This window comes from Hypanus sabinus, chromosome 9, assembly GCF_030144855.1.
Source record: "Hypanus sabinus isolate sHypSab1 chromosome 9, sHypSab1.hap1, whole genome shotgun sequence".
NCBI lineage: Eukaryota > Metazoa > Chordata > Chondrichthyes > Myliobatiformes > Dasyatidae > Hypanus > Hypanus sabinus.
This window is the reverse complement of record NC_082714.1, coordinates 4,388,743-4,400,742: the sequence shown is the minus strand read 5'-3', so window position 1 is coordinate 4,400,742 and position 12,000 is coordinate 4,388,743. Positions and strand designations below refer to the sequence as shown.

Below are 12,000 nucleotides of genomic sequence, written 5' to 3'. Positions count from 1 at the left end.
TGACCCCGTCCAGTGACAACCCCAAACTGACCCCCCCTTGTCCAGTGACAACCCCAAAATGACCCCGCTTGTCCAGTGACAACCCCAAACCGACCTCCTTGTCCAGTGACAACCCCAAACCGACCCCGTCCAGTGACAAACCCAAACTGACCCCCCCTCGTCCAGTGACAAACCCAAACTGACCCCCCCTTGTCCAGTGACAACCCCAAACTGACCCCCCCTTGTCCAGTGACAAACCCAAACTGACCCCGTCCAGTGACAACCCCAAACTGACCCCCCCTTGTCCAGTGACAACCCCAAAATGACCCCCCTTGTCCAGTGACAACCCCAAACCGACTCCCTTGTCCAGTGACAACCCCAAACTGACCACCCCTTGTCCAGTGACAAACTCAAACTGACCCCCCGTCCAGTGACAACCCCAAACCGACTCCCTTGTCCAGTGACAACCCCAAACTGACCCCCCCTTGTCCAGTGACAAACCCAAACCGAACCCCCCTTGTCCAGTGACAACCCCAAACCGACCCCCCTCTTGTCCAGTGACAAACCCAAACTGACCCCCCCTTGTCCAGTGACAAACCCAAACTGACCCCCCTTGTCCAGTGACAACCCCAAACTGACCCCCCATGTCCAGTGACAACCCCAAACTGACCCCCCTTGTCCAGTGACAACCACAAACCGACCCCGTCCAGTGACAAACCCAAACTGACCCCCCTTGTCCAGTGACAAACCCAAACCGACCCCCCTTGTCCAGTGACAAACCCAAACTGACCCCCCCTCGTCCAGTGACAAACCCAAACTGACCCCCCCTGTCCAGTGACAAACCCAAACTGACCCCCCCTTGTCCAGTGACAACCCCAAACTGACCCCCCTTGTCCAGTGACAACCCCAAACCGACCCCGTCCAGTGACAAACCCAAACTGACCCCCCTTGTCCAGTGACAAACCCAAACCGACCCCCCGTCCAGTGACAAACCCAAACTGACCCCCCTTGTCCAGTGACAAACCCAAACCGACCCCCCTTGTCCAGTGACAAACCCAAACTGACCTCCCCTCGTCCAGTGACAAACCCAAACTGACCCCCCCTGTCCAGTGACAAACCCAAACTGACCCCCCCTTGTCCAGTGACAACCTTAAACCGACCCTGTCCAGTGACAACCCCAAACTGACCCCCCTTGTCCAGTGACAACCCCAAACCGACCCCGTCCAGTGACAAACCCAAACTGACCCCGTCCAGTGACAAACCCAAACTGACCCCCCCTTGTCCAGTGACAAACCCAAACTGACCCCCCCTTGTCCAGTGACAACCCCAAACTGACCCCCCCTTGTCCAGTGACAACCCCAAACTGACCCCCCCTTGTCCAGTGACAAACCCAAACTGACCCCCCCTTGTCCAGTGACAACCCCAAACTGACCCCCCCTTGTCTAGTGACAACCCCAAACTGACCCCCCCTTGTCCAGTGACAAACCCAAACTGACACCTCCTTGTCCAGTGACAACCCCAAACCGACCCCCCTTGTCCAGTGACAACCTTAAACCGACTCCCTTGTCCAGTGACAACCCCAAACCGACCTCCTTGTCCAGTGACAACCCCAAACTGACCCCCCCTTGTCCAGTGACAAACCCAAACCGACCCCCCCTTGTCCAGTGACAAACCCAAACCGACTCCCCTTGTCCAGTGACAAACCCAAACCGACCCCCCCTTGTCCAGTGACAAACCCAAACCAACCCCCCCTTGTCCAGTGACAACCTTAAACCGACCCCCTTGTCCAGTGACAACCCCAAACTGACCCCTCCTTGTCCAGTGACAAACCCAAACCGACCCCCCCTTGTCCAGTGACAAACCCAAACTGACCCCCCCTGTCCAGTGACAAACCCAAACTGACCCCCCCTTGTCCAGTGACAAACCCAAACTGACCCCCCCTTGTCCAGTGACAAACCCAAACTGACCCCGTCCAGTGACAAACCAAAACCGACCCCCTTGTCCAGTGACAACCCCAAATTGACCCCCCCTTGTCCAGTGACAACCCCAAACTGACCACTCCTTGTCCAGTGACAACCCCAAACCGACCCCGTCCAGTGACAAACCAAAACCGACCCCCTTGTCCAGTGACAAACCAAAACCGACCCCCCGTCCAGTGACAAACCAAAACCGACCCCCTTGTCCAGTGACAACCCCAAACCGACCCCGTCCAGTGACAAACCCAAACTGACCCCCCCTGTCCAGTGACAAACCAAAACCGACCCCCCCTTGTCCAGTGACAAACCCAAACCGACCCCCCCTTGTCCAGTGACAAACCCAAACCGACCCCCCCGTCCAGTGACAAACCCAAACTGACACCTCCTTGTCCAGTGACAACCCCAAACCGACCCCCCCTGTCCAGTGACAAATCCAAACCGACCCCCCCTGTCCAGTGACAAACCCAAACCGATCCCCCACTTGTCCAGTGACAAACCCAAACTGACCCCCCCTGTCCAGTGACAAACCAAAACCGACCCCCCCTTGTCCAGTGACAAACCCAAACCGACCCCCCCTTGTCCAGTGACAAACCCAAACTGACCCCCCCTGTCCAGTGACAAACCCAAACCGACCCCCCCTTGTCCAGTGACAAACCCAAACCGACCCCCCCTTGTCCAGTGACAAACCCAAACCGACCCCCCCTTGTCCAGTGACAAACCCAAACCGACCCCCCCTTGTCCAGTGACAAACCCAAACCGACCCCCCCTTGTCCAGTGACAAACCCAAACTGACCCCCCCTTGTCCAGTGACAAACCCAAACCGACCCCCCCTTGTCCAATGACAAACCCAAACTGACCCCCCCTGTCCAGTGACAAACCCAAACTGACCCCCACTTGTCCAGTGACAAACCCAAACTGACCCCCCTGTCCAGTGACAAACCCAAACTGACCCCCCCCTTGTCCAGTGACAAACCCAAACTGACACCTCCTTGTCCAGTGACAACCCCAAACCGACCCCGTCCAGTGACAAACCAAAACCGACCCCCTTGTCCAGTGACAAACCCAAACCGACCCCCCGTCCAGTGACAACCCCAAACCGACCCCCTTGTCCAGTGACAACCCCAAACCGACCCCGTCCAGTGACAAACCCAAACCAACTCCCTTGTCCAGTGACAACCCCAAACCGACCCCCCATCCAGTGACAACCCCAAACCGACTCCCTTGTCCAGTGACAAACCCAAACCAACTCCCTTGTCCAGTGACAACCCCAAACCGACCCCCCATCCAGTGACAACCCCAAACCGACTCCCTTGTCCAGTGACAACCCCAAACCGACTCCCTTGTCCAGTGACAACCCCAAACTGACCCCCCATCCAGTGACAACCCCAAACCAACTCCCTTGTCCAGTGACAACCCCAAACCGACTCCCTTGTCCAGTGACAAACCCAAACCAACTCCCTTGTCCAGTGACAACCCCAAACTGACCCCCCCATCCAGTGACAACCCCAAACCAACTCCCTTGTCCAGTGACAACCCCAAACCGACTCCCTTGTCCAGTGACAACCCCAAACCGACTCCCTTGTCCAGTGACAACCCCAAACTGACCACCCCTTGTCCAGTGACATCCCCAAACTGACCCCCACTTGTCCAGTGACAAACCCAAACTGACCCCCCCTGTCCAGTGACAAACCCAAACTGACCCCCCCTTGTCCAGTGACAAACCCAAACTGACACCTCCTTGTCCAGTGACAACCCCAAACCGACCCCGTCCAGTGACAAACCAAAACCGACCCCCTTGTCCAGTGACAAACCCAAACCAACTCCCTTGTCCAGTGACAAACCCAAACCAACTCCCTTGTCCAGTGACAACCCCAAACTGACCCCCCATCCAGTGACAACCCCAAACCAACTCCCTTGTCCAGTGACAACCCCAAACTGAACCCCCATCCAGTGACAACCCCAAACCGACTCCCTTGTCCAGTGACAACCCCAAACTGACACCTCCTTGTCCAGTGACAACCCCAAACTGACCACCCCTTGTCCAGTGACAAACCCAAACCAACTCCCTTGTCCAGTGACAACCCCAAACTGACCCCCCATCCAGTGACAACCCCAAACCAACTCCCTTGTCCAGTGACAACCCCAAACCGACTCCCTTGTCCAGTGACAACCCCAAACCGACCCCGTCCAGTGACAAACCAAAACCGACCCCCTTGTCCAGTGACAAACCCAAACCAACTCCCTTGTCCAGTGACAACCCCAAACCAACTCCCTTGTCCAGTGACAACCCCAAACTGACCCCCCATCCAGTGACAACCCCAAACCGACTCCCTTGTCCAGTGACAACCCCAAACTGACACCTCCTTGTCCAGTGACAACCCCAAACTGACCACCCCTTGTCCAGTGACAACCCCAAACCGACCCCCCCTGTCCAGTGACAACCCCAAACTGACCCCCCCTTGTCCAGTGACAACCCCAAACTGACACCTTGTCCAGTGACAACCCCAAATCGACCCCCCTTGTCCAGTGACAACCCCAAACCGACCCCCCCTTGTCCAGTGACAACCCCAAACCGACCCCCCTTGTCCAGTGACAACCCCAAACCGACCCCCCTTGTCCAGTGACAACCCCAAACCGACCCCCCTTGTCCAGTGACAACCCCAAACCGACCCCCCCTGTCCAGTGACAACCCCAAATCAACACCTCCTTGTCCAGTGACAACCCCAAACTGACACCTTGTCCAGTGACAACCCCAAACCGACCCCCCCCTTGTCCAGTGACCCCCTGGAGAAAGCCTGCTGCTCACCCTCATTGTTCGGTGGCACCATTCCCCGCATTCTGTGTTATCCCTGCAGGAAGCTGAATCACACACCTCTAGTAGCTACAGGAAAGTGCCCCCAGTGGTACTGCAGTGTGGAACAAATGCTAGCCACTGGCCTCGGACACCAGCACGTTTCCCTGGCAAAGGCAGGGAGGGAGTCAATGTGGCTTCGTTTCGCTTTGTTACAGAAGGCAGCACCTCAGTGGTGCAGTCCTCCCTCAGGACTGGAGATACACACACTACTTTGCTGGAGTAGGAATTGACCCATTTCCCCCACCCCAAAACACTGTGTCTTTGGAGGGGAGGGGAGACAGAGAGCCTCTCACTGAGTCACAGCCTTTTTCCAGGATATAGAACAGGACAGTACAACACAACACAGGCACTTCAGCCCACAATGTTGCACCAACCCTTTAAGCTACTCCAAGATCAATCTAACCCTTCCCTCCCTCATAACCCTTCATTTTCTATTATTTACATGCCTATCTAAGGGTCTCTTAAATGTCCCTAATTGTACCCACCTTCACCGCCACTCCTGGTAGGGTGTTCCACACACCTACCACTCTCTGTTAAGATAAACGGACCTCTGACATCCCTCCAATACTTTCCTCCAATCACCTTCAAATTATGCCCCTCCTATTAGCCATTTCCACCCCGGGGAAAAGTTGCTGGCTTTCCACTCATAGCATTCTCGATCAAGTCACTTCTCATCCTCCTTTGCTTCAAAGAGAAAAGCTCTAGTTCACTCCACCTTTCCTCGTAAGACCTGCTTCCTAATTCAGGCAGCAACCTGTTAAATCTCCTCTGCACCCTCTCTAAAGCTTCTTCCGCCACAATGCAGGGAGCAGCTTCCACATTTTTTTATATTGTAACTTGTTTTGTCTGCACTGTGCCGTTGCCACAAAACAACAAATTTCATAACTAGTGTCACTAACAATTAACCAGATCGTGATTCTGCTGCTCAGTAGATTCAGAATCAGGTATATTATCACTGATAACTCATGACGAAGTGCAGATACGTCTTTACCAAAGGTGCAAGGTGCTCCCTCCCTCCACTAGCCTGGTGTAGCAACTGCTTAGCCCCTGATCAGGGTCTTGTGAAGCGATGGGAAGTGGTGGATGGTTGTATGAGCAGCTGGTGCATATCACAAGTCCTGGTATTGTAACCACTGATGCCAGGCAGACAATCTCTGAGGAGTATTAATAATGGCTAGGGTCACCCATCTTGTAAAGACATTGCCCAGAAGGTTGCAATGTCAAAGCACTTCTGTAAAAAAAAATTGCCAAGAACAATCATGGAAATTTGAGAGTTAGTAATAACCTGAGCGGTAGGAGACAAGTAAATTAATTTAACCCAACGAATAAAATTAGGCCCAAAATTAAACCTTTCTAAGGTCTTAAAAAGATAATTCCACTCAATCCTATCAAAGGCTTTTTCTGCATCTAAGGATAATACACTCCGATTTTATTTTGGATGGTGAATATATCACATTCAATAACCGACATATATTAAAATGTGAGTAATGATTTTTAATAAATCCTGTCCTGGTCATATGATATGATAGATAGTAAAATATTTTCAAGTCTTCGAGCTAAGATTTTGGATAAAATTTTTGCATCAATATTTAATAAAGAAATTAGTCTGTATGAAGAAAATTCAGCTGGATTTTTATTTTAAATTACAGCGGGGAACTAGACAAGGTTGCCCTCTTAGTCCTTTACTTTTTGCTTTAGCTATAGAACCCTTAGCAATAGCATTTTGAGAATCTAAGGACATTTCTGGCATACTAAGGGAAAGTATGACTCATAAAATTTCTTTATATGCTGATGATATTTTACTTTTTATCTCTAATACTGAAACTTTTTTACTTTCGGTTCTTTCTTTAATTTCCCAGTTTAGTTTTTTTTTCAGGATAAAAGCTGAACTTACATAAAAGTGAGCTATTTCCTTTAAATGACCTAATGTCATCAAATGCCAAATTTCCGTTCCAAGTTGTTACAAGTTAATTTACATATCTAGGTGTAACAATTACTAAAAACTCCAAGAATTTATTTAAAGAAAACTTAAACCCCTTATTGAATTATGTGAAAAAGACGCTTTCTAAATGGTCTCCTCTTTCTTTATCCCTAATTGGCCGAATTAATTTGACTAAAATGAAGATTCTTCCTAAATTTTTATATCTTTTTCAGGCCTTACCTATTTTTATTCCTAAGACCTACTTTGATTCTTTAGATTCAATTTTAACATCTTATATTTGGAATAATAAACAAGCTCGTTTAAGTAAAGTTTACCTACAAAGAAATAGAGATGTGTGGATTAGCCCTACCCAATTTTAGGTTTTACTATTGGGCTGCCAATATAAGGAATATTACTTTCTAGTCCTATTTATCGTAAAGATTGCTCATCATGGGTCTCCTTAGAAGTTAATTCTGTAAAAAATTCCTCTATTGTCTCTCTTCTTGGATCATATTCTTCTTTTTCAGCAAATAAAACAACAGATAACATAATTGTTAAAGCAAACTTTAAGGATCTGGTCTCAATTTAGAAAGTTTTTTGGTTTAGCGAATTTTTCATTATCATCTCCCATTCTCCTTAATTATTTTTTTATCCCTTCCATGACTGACAAAGTCTTTAAGGATTGGGATGAACTAGGTATTAAGTGTTTTTGGGACCTGTTTATCTCAGGACCTCTTGCTTCATTTGACCAATTGTCAACTAAATTTCCACTCCCAAAAACACATTTTTACAGATACCTTCAAATTTGAGATTTCTTACGTTTCCAATTAACTACCTTTCCTATAGGTCCTGATAAAAATTTACTGGATGATACTTTAAATTTAAAACCTTTTGTTAATGGTTCTATTACCGGTATCTATAACTTGTTGATTGATTGTAGACAAGACTTTTTAGATAAAATAAAAAAAGCTTGGGAGGATGACCTAAATTGTCAGATTTCTGATGAAAGATGGAATAAAATTCTTAAACAGGTTAATAAACCATCTTTCTGTGCTCGTCATTCTCTTCTACAATTTAAAGTGGTTCATAGAGCTTACATTTCTAAACAGAAGCTGTCCAGTTTTTATCCGAACGTTTCTCCACTTTGTAATAAATGCAACTCTGCTGATGCCTCTTTAATTCATATGTTTTGGTTTTGCCCTAAAATTGAAAAGTTTTGATGGGAAGTATTCCATACCTTCTCACAACTTTTTAGGGTCCAATTTGACCCAAATTCCCTTACTGCTTTGTTTGATATTATTGCAAATGAAGATATAACTTTAAATACTCCTAACCTACAGGTTTTAGTTTTTACCTCTCTTTTAGCAAGGAGAGCAATCTTGCTTAAATGGAAGGAGTCTACCCCTCCTACACATCTTCAATGTCTACGTGATATTATGTCTTATTTAAATTTAGAGAAGATACGCTGCTCAGTCTTAAAATCGAAACAATCTTTTTATGATATCTAGGGACCTTTTCTAAATTACTTTTCCAATTTATAAAGTTTAACAGTGCACAGACTTTTATGTATATTTTTATCTTCTCTTCTTAAGTGAATATGTTTTTTTTTCTAATTATCCATTATCATCCATCAGCTTTTTTCTTTGGTAGTTGGTAGGGGGTTGACTTCTTTTTTATATAAAAAAATTTCTTTTATGACGTATGACCTATCTTTAAATTTTTGATTACAGAGTGGTATACCTTTACGTGTTATGCTACAACATTTTGATCAATTTTATTACAATATATGAATGTACACAAGTTATGTTGAGATGTATCTACGTGTTGCACTCTGTAAATCTTGTTTTTTTCTTCTGAATAAAATATTGTACAAAGAAAAGAACAATCATGGAAAGACCATGATCACCTACATCATATGACACAGCACGTAATGAATGAACAATATGTCATGAAATCTCTGGCTTTGCAGCAGCAGTACACTGCAATATGTGAACACTTATTATAAATTACAATGAGACTATATACTACAAATGCAACAGGAGAGCAAAAGGAGCGTTCATGGATACGAGCTCCTCTCATGCCCACCAGTTCGAGAAGTCAAAGACTGTGGCGACCCACTTTCTGCGCAGGCGAACCGGCTCACAAATAGCCAGCGCATGGGGGGAGACTTTGGTAATGCACCTCTGATGTCAATTCCGCCCGGAGAGGGCGGGCGTTAGGGATTAAATGCCAGCGCCGCGAAATTTGAATAAACCAGTCTCGAAACGACTTACCGACTGCATGTCGTTATTGCAGCGCTGTGCGTAGCACACCGCTACATTGGTGACCCTGACGGTCCAAACGGGATTTGGACCAAAGATGACCGACTCTTCATCTGTTCACGCAGTTTCGCTAAAACTGCCGACTTTCTGGATGCTGCAACCATGCGTGTGGTTTAGCCAAGCCGAAGCCCAGTTCCAGATTCGGCAGATATCCTCTGATTCCACGCGTCACTACCACGTGGTGAGTGCCCTTGACCAGGAGACGGCCGCCCAGATTGCGGATTTCATACAGTCGCCCCCGGAAGAAGGCAAATATGAAACATTCAAAGCGCTGCTCATTGGGACCTTTGGCCTCTCACAGCGTGAGCGGGGTGCCCGCCTGCTTCACCTGGATGGTTTGGGAGACAGGCTGCTGTCAGCATTGATGAACGAGATGCTGGCCCTGGCTGACGGACACAAGCCCTTCCTCATGTTCGAGCAGGCGTTCCTAGAGCAACTGCCCGAGGACATACATCTGCCACTGGCTGACACAGATTTCAGCGACCCCCGGAAGGTGCGGCCCGGGCAGACATGCTGTGGAAAGCCAAGAGGGAGAGCGTGGTGTCCGTCGGTCAGATTATCAGACCACGCGCTCAACAGTGGACCAAACCAGGCCCAGCAGGGGAGTGCACACAACACAGAGGCAGGACTTTCTCATAGGCCCAGGAGAGAGGACCCTCCTGTGCAACGTGGCTGCCAGCCAACCTCGCCCCATCGTTCCGGCAGCCTGGAGGCGGTGAGTTTTTGACTCCATACATGGTTTGGCGCACCCATCTATCAGGACAACCGTCCGGCTGGTCTCCAGCAAGTTCGCGTGGCACGGACTTCGCAAGCAGGTCAGTGAATGGGCCAGAACGTGCGCGCAGTGCCAAACAGCAAAGGTGCAGTGGCACACTAAAGCCCCGCCGCAGCAGTTCGAACCCACCCACCGGAAGTTCAACCACATTCATGTGGATATCGTGGGCCCCCTACCAGTGTCCCGAGGAGCATGTTACCTCCTAACTATGGTAGACTGGTTCACGAGGTGGCCAGAGGCGGTCCCGCTCACCGACACATCTGCCGATTCCTGCGCCCGAGCTCTGATTGCAACCTGGTTAGCACATTTCGGGGTACCGGCCACATTACCTCCGACAGAGACGCCCAGTTCACCTCCAGCCTGTGGTCGGATGTGGCCAGCCTGTTGGGAACGCAGCTACACCACACAACTGCCTACCACCCACAGCTGAACGGACTAGTGGAACGCTTCCACCGTCACTTGAAGTCGGCTCTCATGGCCTGCCTGAGAGGACCTAACTGGGTGGACGAGCTTCCCTGGGTCCTGCTTGGAATTTGCACAGCGCCCGAAGAGGATCTGCATGTCTCGTCGGCCGAGTTGGTGTACGGCGCACCCCTGGCCGTCCCAGGAGAGTTCATACCAGCCCCAAGGGGGCAAGAGGAAGAACCCGCAGCAGTCCTGGACAGACTACGCGAAAGGCTCGGCAACCTGGCCCCCATATCCACTTCACAACACAGACGGACCCCGCCCCATGTACCCAAAGACCTGAAGAACTGTAAGTTTGTGTTTGTACGAAGGGGCGGACACCAGGCACCGCTACAGCGGCCGTACAAGGGGCCATTCAAGGTGATCAATAACAACGGGTCCACGTACGTTCTGGACATTGGGGGGAAAGAGGAGGTTTTCACGGTAGACCGACTCAAACCAGCCCATGTGGACTTGGCGCAGCCGGTCGAGGTTCAGGCACCGCGGCGCAGAGGCAGACCTCCCAAACAGAGGCTAATCCAGACTGTGGACATTGGGGGGTGTATCACCAGTTCTGGGGGGGGTGGGGTTATGTGGCGACCTACTCTCTGCGCAGGCTAACTGGCTCACAAATAGCCAGCGCGCGGGGGGAGACTTTGGTAATGCACCTCTGACATCATTTCCGCCCGGAGAGGGCGGGTGCTAGAGATTAAATGCCAGTGCCGCGAAGTTTGAATAAACTAGTCTCGAAATGACTTACCGACTGCGTGTCGTTATTTCAGCACTGTGCGTAGCACATCGCTACAAGACCACCTCTGCCCTTCTGTAACCCCAGGCTAACCTGGGGCTTCTGTCACTGCACCCTTGTAACATGCCTGATGTACATTATCGTCAAGTATGGAAGGGCCACGGCATAGGATCAGAAAAAGTTGGTTATAGGCTCAGCCAGCTCCATCATGGGCACTAGACCCTCCCCCACCCCAACCATGTCAGGGGTACGTTTTTCACAGAGAGAGTGATGGGTGCGTGGAACGCACTGCCAGCAAAGATGGTACAGGCAGATACAACAGGGTCTTTTAAGAGATTCTTAGATAGGTACATGGAGCTTAGAAAAATAGAGACCCATGTGGTAGGGAAATTCTAGGCAGTTTCTAGAGTAGGTCACATGGTCGGCATAACATTGTGGGCTGAAAGGCCTGTAATTTGCTGTAAATTTCTATGTTTCTAAGCACGGTGTTGTATGTAAAGTGTGCACTACTGACGCTAGTTAGAAACAGTTTGGCTGTCCCAGTTAAGTGGCATGGTGTCCCAAATAAGCACAGGGAATCCTGGTTATTTTCTCGAATAGTGTTTGTTCTTTAAGAGTTGTCCCAAATAAACGACTGTCCCAATTAACCAATGGCTGTACTGGTGAACCACTGGTCCAGTTAACTGGAATCCACAGTACATTTCCTATTGTAATTTAGTAGTAGCAGTAGGTGCCATCGATCCCAGGAGATCAGGGGTTTGTGCCTCTGGTGGACTGTGTCCTCTCCAGGGCGCGAGCCTGGGTGGGGAGATTTGAAGAACCGGCTGTTCCCCATGCAGTGGGTCCCTCACTCCACATCACTGATGTAGTCCAAGGGAAGGGCAAGCGCCAATACAGCTTGGCACCAGTGTCATCGCAGAGGTTGCCAGAGTGAAATTGTAAACAACATCAAACTGCCTTAGGGACCCCGGCTCTGGATTTT

General features: G+C 49.5%; 2 protein-coding genes across 3 annotated transcripts in view; one reads left to right on the top strand and one right to left on the bottom strand.

Moving 5' to 3' along the window:
• LOC132399016 (coronin-7-like) overlaps positions 1-12,000 on the bottom strand; it is a 264,124-nt gene that overhangs the window by 187,774 nt on the left and 64,350 nt on the right. The gene's annotated exons all lie outside the window — the stretch shown is intronic.
• The window catches only part of LOC132399017 (vasorin-like), a 60,188-nt gene that overhangs the window by 45,515 nt on the left and 2,673 nt on the right, over positions 1-12,000 (top strand). The window lies entirely within an intron of this gene.